At 28.1% G+C, this 15,379-nt stretch overlaps 1 pseudogene; it reads right to left on the bottom strand.

Annotated features, from left to right (window-relative positions):
• Nucleotides 1-1,000: 1,000 nt before the first annotated feature.
• LOC109861272 overlaps nucleotides 1,001-15,379 on the bottom strand; it is a 27,399-nt pseudogene continuing 13,020 nt past the window's right edge.

Here is a 15,379-nt window from a genome sequence, read left to right as displayed (position 1 = left end):
ACTTTGATTGTATTAAAACACGATCCGTGTATGTACAACGGTAACGTTGTAATTGTATCGCAAATATACATTACCGAATCAAACAAGAGCAACGATTCCATAGACGTGTCGCCGTATAATCTCGGCAACCTAAACGCCGATTTTGACGGAGTGTACACGTGCATGATTGTACGCGGAATCAAATCGTTGCTCAAATTGCAAGCGTGCATGTTTCGAACGTTTCTGTTCGGCGATTAGTTGCATTCCTCGTGCTCCCAATCAATGATTTATTACTTATTCTTGCGCCTAATGTGCGACACGTCGTCGCAGCGCGTTCGTCGTTTGTCGAACAGCGCAGCGATACGTTTGGACCAACAGAGCGTAAAGTAAACAAATTCCATTGCGGTAAAACTATTGATTTCTTGCAAACTCATTTATGACCGATCCATGGAAGCTCAGTGTCGCGCGATGCGCACATTCGATTCTTAGATGCGAGTTTACAAGCGCGCGTCTATACGTCGCTACGCTATTTGCGTCAAAATTCAACCGCGGAATGAACGTAGACGTCTGAAGTGACGAATTTGTTTAAAATCGCGCGTACCTCAAAGATATAATATAATAGCAGCAACTACTGAACTAGGTAAAAGATGCGGCAATTGCGCGGTGCTTAACAGCAATTTGTACAATCGGTTTTACGACATAATGTATAGTGCGCGCGTTTACTCAGACGGTTGTCCAAAGAGAGAAAGCGTAACGATCGTAACGTTTAAACTGTTGGAATTTTTTGTTTATTGGTAGTATCCAAACATACGAGTACCGTCCGCGAAAGAATGCGACGCCGTAAACTTGAATCACACTCGCATTGATCAAGCGAATCTTTTGGAATACGTACGACCGCGAGTAAACAGAGCTTTCGCCAGTGTCAATTCCGCTATAGCGGACATGATTTAACGTTTGCTTAATGTCACTAAACAAAACAATGATGCATTCACGGCACCAAAATAAATATATTTGAGGTAACTCAGTGTTGATTTATTGTTCCTTTTTTGCATTTGCCAGCAAGAGAACAACGTTTACGAATTGCAACTTCATATGGTGTTTTTATTACATATCCTATTTTTTCTTATTTGTCGTTATTCTCGTACTTCTCAACGATGCTTTGCTTCTTCTTTACTTTGCGCGTTTTCTACATAATCTTGGCAAAAGTTTTCGTGCCTTTTTCACTCTCAATGTCCTTCCAAGTCTCCACCACAGCACGCGACTCTCGATGTCGCCGCTGTTTTTCGACGCGTTGTTTTCGCGCTCAAATATACACCTTGCCAGAGCGACGTTGTCGGGATTGTTTTCCAGCTGCGGGTTTAGCACTTCGAATTTGGCGTAAACGATCGTGACCTTGACGTGCAACGTGCGTTCGACTAGACGCTCGAACAGCTGACAAGCGTCTTTGTCGTGCACTAAGCGATTTCAAGGTCAATGTACGATCTCCACAGCAGTCCTGGCATATTCAATTGCGGCCGCGCAACGGCGAATTCGTAGATCGCGCGGGCGCGATCGATCTCATTCAAACGCGTTTCCACCTCGGCAAATCGCATCATCGCGGCGCAATTCTCCGGACCCAATTCGAGAAACTTTACATACAACTTGCGACATCGATCCAAACTCAACAAGCTGCGTTTCCAGATCAATGTAACTTTGATAGAACTTGTCCGTCAGACAGATGCCCAGTGCCAGATCCAACGTTTTTTTGTTTTTGCGACGGTCTTTTGTCGGATCACGACAACGTACGCGTAATACAGCCAGATCTTGGAGAAAGTGAAACGTTTGTGTGGTATGAGTTCCAGACACACTTTGTACACCTCACGGCAACGTTTGATGTCTTTCGTTTCTAGTTTCTCAAAGATGGCATACTTGATTTAAAGGTAGATGTACCTATGCCAGCATTGTTTTTTCTTGGTTGACGAAACTTTAGCGATCGCTTGTTCGTACGTCTTGTAAAACACATTGGGTTCACTTACAAGATAATAGAACCACGTGTTGTAGGTAGACGGATTCTCCTTCACTCTCTGCTCGTATTGATGCTTCTTCTTGCAGATGACATCCTCGATTCCNAAGCAATCGCCGTACTTCTTTTCGTGAATTGTATAAACCTTGTATAAGCCTTGTAACTTTTTTGACTGCTTCTTTTTGACAGATGTTCCAAAGCGTACTTGTAGATGATACGCGCGCGAACGTGTTTTTGTTGATTTTTTTCGAACTTGGCTTGCCAGAAACAACTTCTTGTCCAGACCCTCGTTTTCGTAAAAAGTTCACCGCTTGTTCGTAAACGTCGCGCGCGGCTTTGATAAATTCGTAAAGCTCCTCCGTACTTTATCCAATGCTTTATCGGGATGTACCATAATAAAGCGCTTGTAAATTTTTCGGGCGCGATCAATCTCTTTGTCGCAGCATAAACTTTATATTTGTCTGCCAGGCAGACCGGCTCGTCCGGTTCTCATTTTATTTATTGCTCGATCACTTGACGCGCACAGGCAATGTTTTTCAGAGATTCTTACATGTACGTATATTTGTACCAAAATTGATTTGCTCGTGGCAGCAACGTAATCGCACGATCCCACAGATTCCTGGCGTAATTGACCTGCCTGTTGCGCATCTCTATCTTTATGTATTTGAGACACACAAAGATATATTCCGAGAATCTACCGCCAGCGCTAGCTCGTAAATAGATTTGGCCCGTTGAATTTGTTTCCGACTTTCTTCTCATTGTGCGTACTGTATCCAGTTANAAATGATCATACGATTCTTGCGTATGACATTTTTGAACGCTTTGCGATTCTAATGGTGATAATTAGCAAGTTTGTGAGAGTCCAAGATTTCTTCTTTGAAAATAAGAACAGAATTTCCAAGTCACATTTTTTTGTTTTACGAAGCAGCAGCACGGCGGTGATCATTATTCCCGCGGGCGCCTAGTTTTTCATCTTTGCCACTTTGAGAGTCTCCTGTGATTTCTCCGTCTCTGTGTGAGAATTTCACAGTATATTTTGTTGCACTTTGTGTTGATTTTTCTGCAATATAAAAAAATTAAAATCAATACTACTTTTGAATTGTTTTCTAGGTTAAAAAAATTCTATTCGCGATACGTACATGTCTCATTTAGAAAAATATCAAAATATCAAGATTTGATATAAAACCTCGGATTGATTTGTTCGATATTTAGTCAAAAGTTTGTAAAAAAATATCAAATTTCACAAACTTATAATTCAGAGAACCTTACAAAATATTACTGTTTAATAAGTTTTTAAATTATAAATCAACTTATTTTGTAATATCATTATCTTCTTTTCTAATATCATTATCTTTCTAACATCAGTATTAATTTTTACATCCCTAATAACAAGAATATTATCCAGCATACTCCAAATTTGATTTATTATAGAAATTAATACTTTCATATTTATAAATTACATACTCATAATAATTGAGGAAAAAAAAATTAATTTTACTTATGTTGTAATACAAAAGTTCTAGCATTTTTAATTATATTGTTTGCCATACTCATCAACCCAGTAATTTTAAATTCGAAACATTCAATATTAATATTATCTTTATTTTTAAAACGTGGAATCACCCCATTCCATTTATGATTAACATGTTTCAGCAAATGGTAAATGTACAGAATAAGGGAGCCCCCTCCGATCGGCTTCTTTTTCACATATGTTATTAAGATTACCTTCTTGAGTAACAATATGAAGCTTTTAGCCGTCGCTCATTGTTTATAAAAAAGTTATAAACAGAAAATTTTCATGAATAAACCAATTTTCTCCGACACCGTGTACATTTCAGAAGGAAATGAGTAATGTTTATGTTGCCAACAATGTGTGTATATATAGCATATCGCGAAACTTTCTGTTTTGTTTACATTTCTTTGTTCGTATTCGTCTTTTCGTTCAGTGTGTAATAGAGTTCTGTCGTACACGGTTAGATTTTGGAAATTTTCACCATGCGTTTNCATGAATTTCTAAATCTTACACACAATTTTGATTCTTTGTGGAATTTTTGAGTGATAAAAAAGGCAAAGTACGATTTGTTTTCATTTCTTTGTTGTAAACGTGTGGGCATGGGGGCTGCGCCCCCCTGCACCCTCCCTAGAAACCTAACCTAACCCTAATCTAAATTCTTTTTTCTGCATTCCCCCGCGAAAAATTTCCACAATGGTTAATCTATGTTACTACAATATCAATAGAAATGAATAAAAATTTTGCGGGGGAAAATGCAGAAAGAAGAGTTTAGGTTAGGGTTAGGTTAGATTTTTTTAGGGGAGGATGCAGGGGGAGGCGCAGCCCCCTTTGCCTACATGTTTACAACACACGAAAAATGTATACAGTGTCGAAAAACGATAGTTTATTCATGAAACTGTTTTTGTTCATAAGTTTTTTATAAACAATGAGCGACGGCTAAAACTTTTAGAAACGTACTCAGGAAAGTCATATTTACAATATATCAAAACGAGAAGCCGATCGGAAAGGGCTCCCCTATTCTGTACATTTACCAAATAAGTATACTTAGTTATAAGTAAAACATTAAATATGATATATATACTGTTTTACTTATTTTACCATGTTACTTATAATTAGTTAAATTTTGAATAAACCTACAATCTTACTCAAATTTTTCATTGCAGTATCAAAAACTTTAATTTAATATTTGCATTAATAATAATAAAGATATCAAAAATGCCACCAGGTTGTTTTTTTCTCTTCAAATAATTCACACAACTTACATTATTAGTAAAAATTCAAATATGATGATATTAATAATCTTTCTCTTATTTAGTTCCTTGTTAATAACATTTATCAACATTAAAATAATTTCATGATCCATATTTGTAAAAAAACTTTATATCTAAATTTACACAAAAATATCAAGTTTTGATTTAAATAATTCTGCCTTTATTATCTTACCCTTATTTACGCCCTTACTTATAATACTTTAAAAATTTTAATTTAGTAGTAAACTATAAGCCTTAAATGTTTAAAAAATAATTATTTTATAACTCTTCAACATTTTAATCAAAACTGATGATTAGTAACTAAAATTATGTTTATAAACAAAATACCCTTAAATTTCTTTAATATTAAAAAAGTAGTTTTTAAATAAATTTACAATTTCTTACTTAAATCAGACATAGCACTCTAATTTTTATAATTAATTTTACTACCAATATATTAAATTTAGTATAAATATATAATGAACAAATGACTATATTTAACGAATCATAAAGATATTGGAATTTTCAACTTTATATTTGCCATATGAGCTGGTATGATCGAGTCATTAATGAGAATAATTGTTTGAATTAAACTTGGATCATGCGGCGCAATCATTAACAATGATCAACTTTATAATTTTATTGTAACAGAACACGCATTTAATATAATTTTTTTCATAGGTGTGCCAGTTATAATTAGAGGATATTGTAATTTTCTTGTCCTTTTAACAATTGGGTCAGCAGACATAGCTTATTCACAAATAAATAACATAGGGATAAATTTATGAATTAAAATTTCAATTCGAAAAAAACACGTGAAAAACGTGAATTTACTTATATGTGTACACACATATAAGACATATTTTCCGCAAAACATCCTGCAAAACGGCTCCATAGACTTGTTTATTTATTAAGTTTAATAAACTTCATGAGCCAGAGGACGATACTTATAATTAATATTGATTTAGAAATTTACGCTGTCGAAATAAGCGTTTATACAGTATCAGACAACATCTTAATAGATGTACGAAATATTGCGAGACAAAACTCCAAGTGCCTCGGTGGCCTAACAGGGAAGGCGACGGCTCGGAAAGCCGGAGATTCCAGGTTCGATTCCTGGCTGAGGAGTTTTTTTTGCAATATTTTAAATCAATTAGGGGAAGTATTCGGGGTCTATCATATATGAGATGCAAAACTAGCATCCTATATGAATTTATGAATTGAAATTTCAATTCGAAAAAAACACGTGAAAAACGTGAATTTACTTATATGTGTACACACATATAAGACATATTTTCCGCAAGACATCCTGCGAAACGGCTCCATAGACTTGTTTATTTATTAAGTTTAATGGACTTCATGAGCCAGAGGACGATACTCATATTTAATATTGATTTAAATAACATAGGATTTTGACTTCCATTACCGTTTATTATACTTCTTACTTTAAAAGAATTTATTAACTCCGGTGTTGGAACTGGTTGAACAGTATACCCTCTTCTCTCCTCAAATATAAAAGTCCACAGAGGTTCGTCAGTAAATTTAACAATATTTCTTTACATAGTGCAAGAATTTCTTCAATTATGGGAGCTATTACTTTATCTCCACAAATATTAATATAACTCATAAACATTATTCTGTAGACAAAACTCCTTTACTAGTCTGATTTATCTTAATTACAGCTATTCTGCTTGTTTTAACACTATTTGTGCTAGCTGGTGCAATCACCACGCTCTCAACAAATCAATAATTACGTATTAGTTTGGAAACTTTGGAGCCTTAAAAGAGGTTTTAATTGTTTAAAATAAATATAACTCCCACTCTTTTATGATCTTTGTAATTATATTTGTAATTATATTTACCATAAGATGAGTACCTGGTTTTATACTATCAAATTCATCAATTGATATTGTATTACATGATACATACTACCTTGTAATCCGTTTCTATTATGTCCCATCTATAGTAGCTGTATTCTCAATTATTTTAGGATTCATTCACTGAGTCCCTCTTATTACTGGTTACGCTCTCAATAATTTTTGATTAAATAATTACGGTTTACCACTATTTACTGTTGTAAACATAACCATTTTTACCAGTTCTTAGGACTTAGAGGGATATCTCGCCGATACAGAGATTACCCTGACACATTTATTTCATGAATTATTATTTAATCAAAGAGGTTCACTTATTTTAATTATAAGATTAATTTTGTGTTTTTATTAGGTGAGAATCATTAGCATCCAAACAAAACATTATTTTTATATTCCACCAGAATTTATTTATTAAATGAATACCATCTTCCTCTACTATGTTTCATAGTTACAATAAAATTCCTTCAACAAGTTAATTTAATATGGCAGAAAAAATGCTCTTGTGTTAAATATCATATATGAAATCTACATTTTTATTAAAAAGTAATACATGAATCATAGGCTTTCAAAATTCTACTACTCTTATCTACGGTATAATAATCTTTTTTCGCGATTTTACAATAATAGTTTTAGATGTTAGTACAAAATTAATTTTTTACTTTATATTATCATTTTGATACAATTATCTTAATAATCAATTTTTCCTAGAAAGAAACAGTATTGAAATCTTATGGACTGTTGTTCGTACGCTTACAGTAATTTTTATTGTTATTCTATCTATTTAAATTCTGTATTATACAGATGCAATATTAATAAACAACATAAACAGTAACGCTCTAAGTCACCAATGATACTGATCATACAAATATTCTAATATTATATAAACCTAGAATTTGATTTGTTTATATCAAACAAAAACAATTTTTCTTTCAGTCTATTAGATGTTGACAACCGTTGCGTTATTTCTTTTAAATACCCTATTCGAAGATTAACCACATTTACAGATGTAATTTACTCATAAACTGGTCTGTCCCTAGGAATCAAAATAGATACCTTAGGCCGATTTACCTTAGGCCGACTAAATTAAAAAATAATCTGAATAAATGGACCTGGATTATTTTGTAGACAATGGTTAGAAATTTGCTGCATTAATCACAGATTTATACCTATTGTTGTCAAATCAACAAAAATTAAAAATTTTACAAAATAAGTTTTATCAACCTCATAATTGAATTAGCCCATATAGTAAATTTAATGACTGAAAATGTAAGTTTTTATTTTTTAAATCAACCTATAGTAAAATAAAGATTATTTTTAATGTAAGAATTAGTTCATAAAAATATTAAATTGTCTATTTTAAAATATTCAATTTAATATTCTTATATACCACAGATTAGACATTTACTTTGAATACTTTTATTATGCTTAAACATAGTTTTATTATACTCATTAATTTTATCAATTTATTTCTCTATTATACTTAGCCCACCAACATGTAAAAAATTTTTTTTTAAATTCAATTTTAAATGATCTTATTTATACTAAACTAGCATCTTCATAGTTACTCTAAATGCCCATAAAATTTAATGAAATTTATATTTATAATAACAAATTTTTTTAGAGTATTTGACCTTTTAACATCTAACTCATTTTCAGTAAACTGAATAAGAATAATAATTTCTTCTTCAATACTGCGAATACCATTTTGATTAATTCTATCACAAATATATATAGTAATTATCTGAATCCTTTTTTTTATTATTAAGGAATTCAAAATTCTTATCCAATACATTTTCTCTAACATCATACTTTTATATGCTACATTTTTATTTATCTTAGTCAATAATTTTATGTTTTTATTTTTTTACATTTATACAGCCTTAAAACACTTATCCTTACGGTTATCTTTATATGTAAGGTACTTTTTCTGAGCTTATTTTTATTTATTTCTATTTCTAGCCATAGACAGTGGCCAATTATGACTTCCATTTGGAATTAAAGCATGTAATCCTTACAACATTTTTTTTTTAAACACAATTGTTGTAGTGTCCTCAGGAATTTTAATTTTTTGGACACACTATTCAATTATGAATAGAAATTTCACAGAAAGAAAAATAAGCCTAGTAATTACAATTTTATTAGGAATATATTTTACCTGTCTTTAAGCTACAGAATACTTTAAATTTTTTTTAATTATTTTTGACTTAATTTACGTATCCACATTTTTTTTTGTAGCCACGAGTTTCTATGGCCTACATGTCATTAATGGAATTTTATTTCTAATGGTATGCTACAATCGACTTGATATAAACCACTTTTCTTTTCTACATCACTTTAGATTTGAAGCAAGAGCTTGATACTTACATTTCGTAAATGTTGTGTAATTAGAGTCTGATTATCTGGCATCTTAAATGTCATTTTCAAGGTAATTTTATCCGTTACTACCAACAGCCAACTTTTGCGTTGCTTTTTATCATTGACTACTTTAATCTTTTGACATCAAGTGTATACTGCGTTATCTGTCATAGTCACGACTGAATAAGGCTTAATTAAGAGTCAAAATATTTCGTATTTGTATGTAAAGCGCGTGATCAGCAAATTATTTATTGTATTATATTAATATCTTTTTATTGGCTCGATGTGACCTTATTTTTTTGCGTATTTGTATTTACATTTTGAGCGTTTCTGTTATTTATTATTTTTCTGTTGTATGATTATTTTTATTTAGTTTAATTTACTGAGGAAAATATTAATTAACTTTATATAGTATAATTAAAATTACAGTTAATTTTCAATTAGATAATTTAGTTCTTCAAAGTAATATAAGTAGTAAATGCTTAGTATAATTACTATATTAATAATCATATTAGCTATCCCCATAGCCCTAGTAACGATTAATCTACTATTAACAAAAAATCCCATTCACGTTAAGGAACGTCCCCTTTTGAATGTGGATTTGATTCCCCATTTATTAGTCGTATCCTTTGAAGAAGACAATTTTTCCTACTTGGTTTGGTATTTCTAGTATTTGATGTAGGAATTACATTATTATTACCGTTAGTTCTAGTATTAAAGTACTATAAAACTCCTAAAACTATTATAATCATAACATTCTTCATCACAATCTAAGTTTTATGCCTTTTCTTTGAGTACCTTGAACAAAGTATCGAATAAAAAATTTAACAAATAAATGAGGTAGTAGTTAAATTTTAACTTATAATTTGCAATATAAAACATTAAAAATTAACCATTTTTGTACCTTCTCATAAAATAACTTTTATACGCTTAATTTTGACCTAAGAAAAAATTAGCAAAGAATCTGTGAAAAAATATTTACCTAAAACCAAAGTAGAAGTAATTTATTGTTAATATATTATTTGAATTATTTTTACTTGTTAATAGGCCTTTTTGTCCAATTTACTTTACACAATTAAATTGAAATAAGTAAAATCAAGCTTCTAACTTGAGAACTATAGATTTAAATCTATTTATCTCTTATTTTATAAAACTTATGCAGTTAAAAGTAAACGTTATATTATTAATATAAAAATATTAATATATTTGAATATTAATTATAAGTGTATAATAATTTACAGTATGAGATCCATTTATAAATATTTTAATATTTTCAAGTTTTTTCAATACTACTCTTTATTATAGAAGCTATTTAAATTACATACAAATTAAATATTAATAACGATAACTACGTAAATACCACTAATATACCTAAATATAAATAAAAATAATAATTTAAGTATAAGTATCTAAAATCTTTCTAAAATATCTCAAATATCGACTTAAATGTAAATGTAATTTAAATTCTATTAAAATCTAATGACGTATATTAACAAAATATTAAAGGTCTATACATATAACAAAACAACTATAAATATTTATGTAGATCTAAAATAAAATAAAAAAATAAATTTTTGAAAAAGTAAAAAATTATATTACTATCCCAACAACAATACCACTTAAGCATGCTTTTAAGTTAATCAATTTTAATAGAATATGTAAATACACATAAGAAATATCAAACAATATAACTTGAGACATTAATGACCCAAAAATCACTCTTATAATCAATAAAATACATCTATACAAATTTATTTGTTACCTACAATTAATTATGTACCACGAAGAATAAAAATGAATTTTTCCAAAAGAAATATAATAAAGTAAACGAACAGTAACCTCATAGTGAAACACAAAGATATAACTTTTATAGTTACAATTACTAAAGTTACTCTTTTAAAATATATAATCTCTATAATTATGTCTTTAGAATAAACTCCGGCTATAAAAGAAACTCTACGTAAAGAAATTCTAGAAATATAAAATCTTATTACAATAAACGGAATAACTTCATTTATTTTCCCATAAAAACGAATATCTTCTGATTATTTGCCTTCTGGAATAATCATGAAGTTTTCTAAGAAAGTGATTAGATAGTTATCTTTTTGAGGAACAACTCACCAAACCCATATATTAGAAATAATATTGTCATATGAGTTTGAGGGAGGTTCCCAATTAATAATTCCACATTAAATCGATTTTATTCCTTCCATTTTATTCTTTCATTTATCATTTTAATAATGGAAATATGTTTTTAATTATTTCTTCATGAATCAGGATCATAAAACTCTTTAGGAGTTTAGAAGAATTATCAAAATATTCCTTTCCATAAATATTTTACTATTAAAGACGTATACAGTTTTATAGTAATAATAGTAATTTTCACCACTATTATTATACAATATTTTTATGTATTTAGTAACCCAGATACTTTCACCGCTGTTAATCTAATAATAACTCTTATTCACATTCAGCCTGAATGATACTATCTTATTGCTTCCGCTATCCTACGGTCTATCTCAAATAAAGTAGGCGGAGTTCTACCTCTGGGTAGCTTCGATTTTAATTCTGTACACCTTATCAATAAATAAATGTAATATAAATACTACAAACATTTATCCTTTTAACCAATTAACATTCTGAACTTTAATTAATTCATTTATTTTACAAACATGAGTGGAAACTCAACCCATTGAAAGACCGTTTGTAAGTCTTCGACAAATTACAGGTACTTTTTAATACTAATATCAGTTTTACTAATTAAAAGTTTATGAGACAAATATATATTTAAAACTTAAGTTTATGAACTTGAACAAGTCCATGTTTTGAAACCATATTAAAAGAAATTTTACTATTTTAGTAACTTATTAAAACTTAATTTTTTATACAATTAAGCCATACATATTACTAAAATTTCACTACCACCAGCAATTATAAGATACATTAAAACTAAAGGCAAAATAACTTTCCAACACAATTACATTAATTTATCATACCGTATACGAGGAAGTAGACCTCGAACAACCAAAATAATGAAATAATGAACTAACAAAACATATTATAACTAATATTATATCTTTAAATAACAAAGACTTAAATAATAAAGTAAATACAATTCTCACAAAAATACTTATCTCATACTCTGCCAAAAAAATTAATGTAAATCCAGAACTAAAATATTCCACATTAAATCCTGATATCAACTCAGATTCACCTTCAATAAAATCTATACGGCTTCAATTTAACTTAGCTAAAATACTAATAGAAAAGCTAAGGCAATGAACAAAACTATAAAAACTTCTACTAAAATTTCAACATTAGTATTGTCATATTACCAAATTACTAAGAGTAAAATTTTCCCTCACCACCATAACTACTAATATAATTAAAATGTATCTAACTTTATAAGAAATCATCTGTGAAACTGAACGTCACGTTTTTATTATTGAATAAATTGAATTGGAAGATCATTTTAAAAACAAAACAATGTAATTTACCAAACTTATAAATACAACTATTAATAAAATTGAATAATTAAAAAAATAAACATTAGTAAATAGGTAATACTATTTACAATATTAATATCATAAATATAAATATTATCCTAAAAAGACTCACATTCTATAAGTAATACTCAGATATGACAACTACAAACAACTTTCTTCTCAAAAGCTTTACACCATCACAAAAAGGTTGTAGGAATCCTCCGTATCAAACCGTATTTCCGTTTATTAGAACTTTTTCGATCTTGAATATATCCTAAACTTTTACGTTCCAAAAGTGTAAAAAAACAATAGACAAAATTACATAAATAATTATCAACAAAAGTGACACTAAATTACAAAAAAAATAACTCATAGATAAAATTAGTATTTATATACACAATGTATACATTATTAAAGTCTAACTTTAATGCACTATCTCTGCCAAAATAATTTATTTCAACATAAACAAATTTAAATAATTAAGTTCTTTCGTCCAAAATTACTTAATTTTAAAAAAGTTGGAAACCGATCTAGCTCACGCCGATCTAAACTCAAATCATGTACGATAGAACAAGTCAAACAGACCTATAAATTATAATTCTTCTTATAATTTAAATTCTTAATTCAACATCGAGGTCGCAATCACTTTTATTAATATAAACGAACCAAAAGTAATACGCTGTTATCTTTAAAGTAATTAATTCTTAAATACCTAATTATAATTTCTAAGTCACTAATCAATGTAATAAAAATTTAAAGTGTAATTACTTTAAAGATCATCTCAACCAAATAAATTTTAAATTTCTTGTAAACTCAATAAATATAATACAATTTATAAAATTTTATAAGATTTTCTCGTCTATACTTAACTTTCAGCATTTTTACTGGAAATTTAATTTACAAAAAAATACCGCAATAAAGCTTACGTCTCATCAACTCATTCATCCCAACTTGTAAGTAAAAGGCAATTTATTAAACTACCTTAAGACAGGTAAAGTACTGCTACATTGTAAATAATATTATTGCGCAAAACCAACCTTAAATTATTATAATTTAAAGAATATGTTTCCGATTAACATGTGAACTTAGTAATTTGCCTAGTTCATATAAATATAATCTTAAATCCACCTTATATTTTAGGTTTTATTATACTAAATTTAATATACTACTATTATTATTATGCCATTTATATATATGTTAAATAATATCTCTCTCTCTCTCTCTCTCTCTCTCTCTCTCTCTCTCTCTCTCTCTACTCAAACAAATTAAAGTATCATAAAAATGCTAACTCTAAATTAATGTTATACTAAATTATTAGATTATTACAAATTATCAAAACTCTTATTTGCAAATATATACANAAAAAGTAAATTTTACTTAGTCACAGAGGTTACACCCAAAGACTTATTAACTTAGTAAATAATAATATTAATACTTAATAATTATTTTAAACTAAACACCTAATTAAAGTAAACCAAGTAAAAATTCGATATCCGAATACTCTACTACCATATCATTTCTATACTTTTCTTTCAGATAATTATGAAACATTACCATTACCATAACTTTTATAGCTCTTACTCTTTTAAGATAGTTTACAAATAAATTTTATTTTAAATAATTTCTGATACACAAAAAACTTAAAAATAATTATACTTAAATTAATAATAAACAATTCCATTCACATTAATAAAAACATGTATTAATAAACAAACTTTAAGTATATTAAAATACAAAACAAACTGCTATCAGCACACACATATAATTTTAATTACAATTAGAAATCACTCAAATAAATGTATTAATTTAAGTATAAAAAAATTTTTTTTTCTGACGAAAAATTATTCTATTGTAAATAGAATACTTTTTATTAACCTAAAATTTTTATATTAAACATTATGTACTTTAACAACACTTTCCAGTACCATTACAATGTTACGACTTCTCTCATCTTTAAAATAAAACTAACGTGCAATTTATTCAAATTTTTAATTATATTCAAATAAAATTTTTATATTTTTGTACACTTCAATCTTATTTCATAAATAATATTAAATTTATTAATCCATTTTATATTCTAATTTTAACAATGTAACTCTTCTAAATCTTAACTAATGTACACTTTGATTTGAATTACTATAAATTTATATATATTTTAAATATAATATTTCTTAATTTACTTTTCAAAAAACAACAATAAAGAAGAACAATTAAAATAAGAAAAATTTTTCGTAGATTATTACTTACTTGACAAGTTTCTCTAACTATAAAAATACCGCCAAATTTGTGAAATTTAATGATTTAAGTATTTAATCTCTTAATTTAATGTAATAATTAAAATAATACAGTTTCTAATCTTAGTCATATTTAAAACTTTTTTATTACAAACCCGAAAGTCTCAGATTCTTATAATAAATATTTTACCAAATATTATAAAACCTCTACCATTCTTCAATATATTTAATCATTTAAAAACTAATCATTGATTAATTTAAATGAGTTTATTTAACCGCAACTGCTGGCACTAATTTAAATCATCATAATAAATTACTATACATACTTACACATAAACATATTAATAAAAATATTAATTGTGACTTTATTACTAAAACTTAATGTTTATTTATATTATACATACAAAACTAATTATTCAGTAGAAATTTAATTTATATTATTAATTCATATTAAGCTTAATCTAATACCTTGCATCAGTAATTTATTACAATATTTGTTTATTTATTCAATAAAATAAATGATATATTTTTTATATTTTTAGTTTATATCAAGGTTGGGTAAGTTAAATTTTTTTTTTATTTAAGTTAAGTTACAGTTAAAGGTCTTAAAAATTTTATTTAGTTAAGATATAAGTTAATCCATAATGAAATTAATTGATTAAAAGTTAAGTTAATAAAAAAAAAAAA

The sequence above is a fragment of the Pseudomyrmex gracilis genome, unplaced genomic scaffold (assembly GCF_002006095.1).
Source record: "Pseudomyrmex gracilis isolate BER0280 unplaced genomic scaffold, ASM200609v1 scaffold_669, whole genome shotgun sequence".
In the NCBI taxonomy this organism is placed as follows: Eukaryota; Metazoa; Arthropoda; class Insecta; order Hymenoptera; family Formicidae; genus Pseudomyrmex; species Pseudomyrmex gracilis.
The sequence above is the reverse complement of the archived record's forward strand: the minus strand, read 5'-3'. Positions and strand labels throughout refer to the sequence as shown.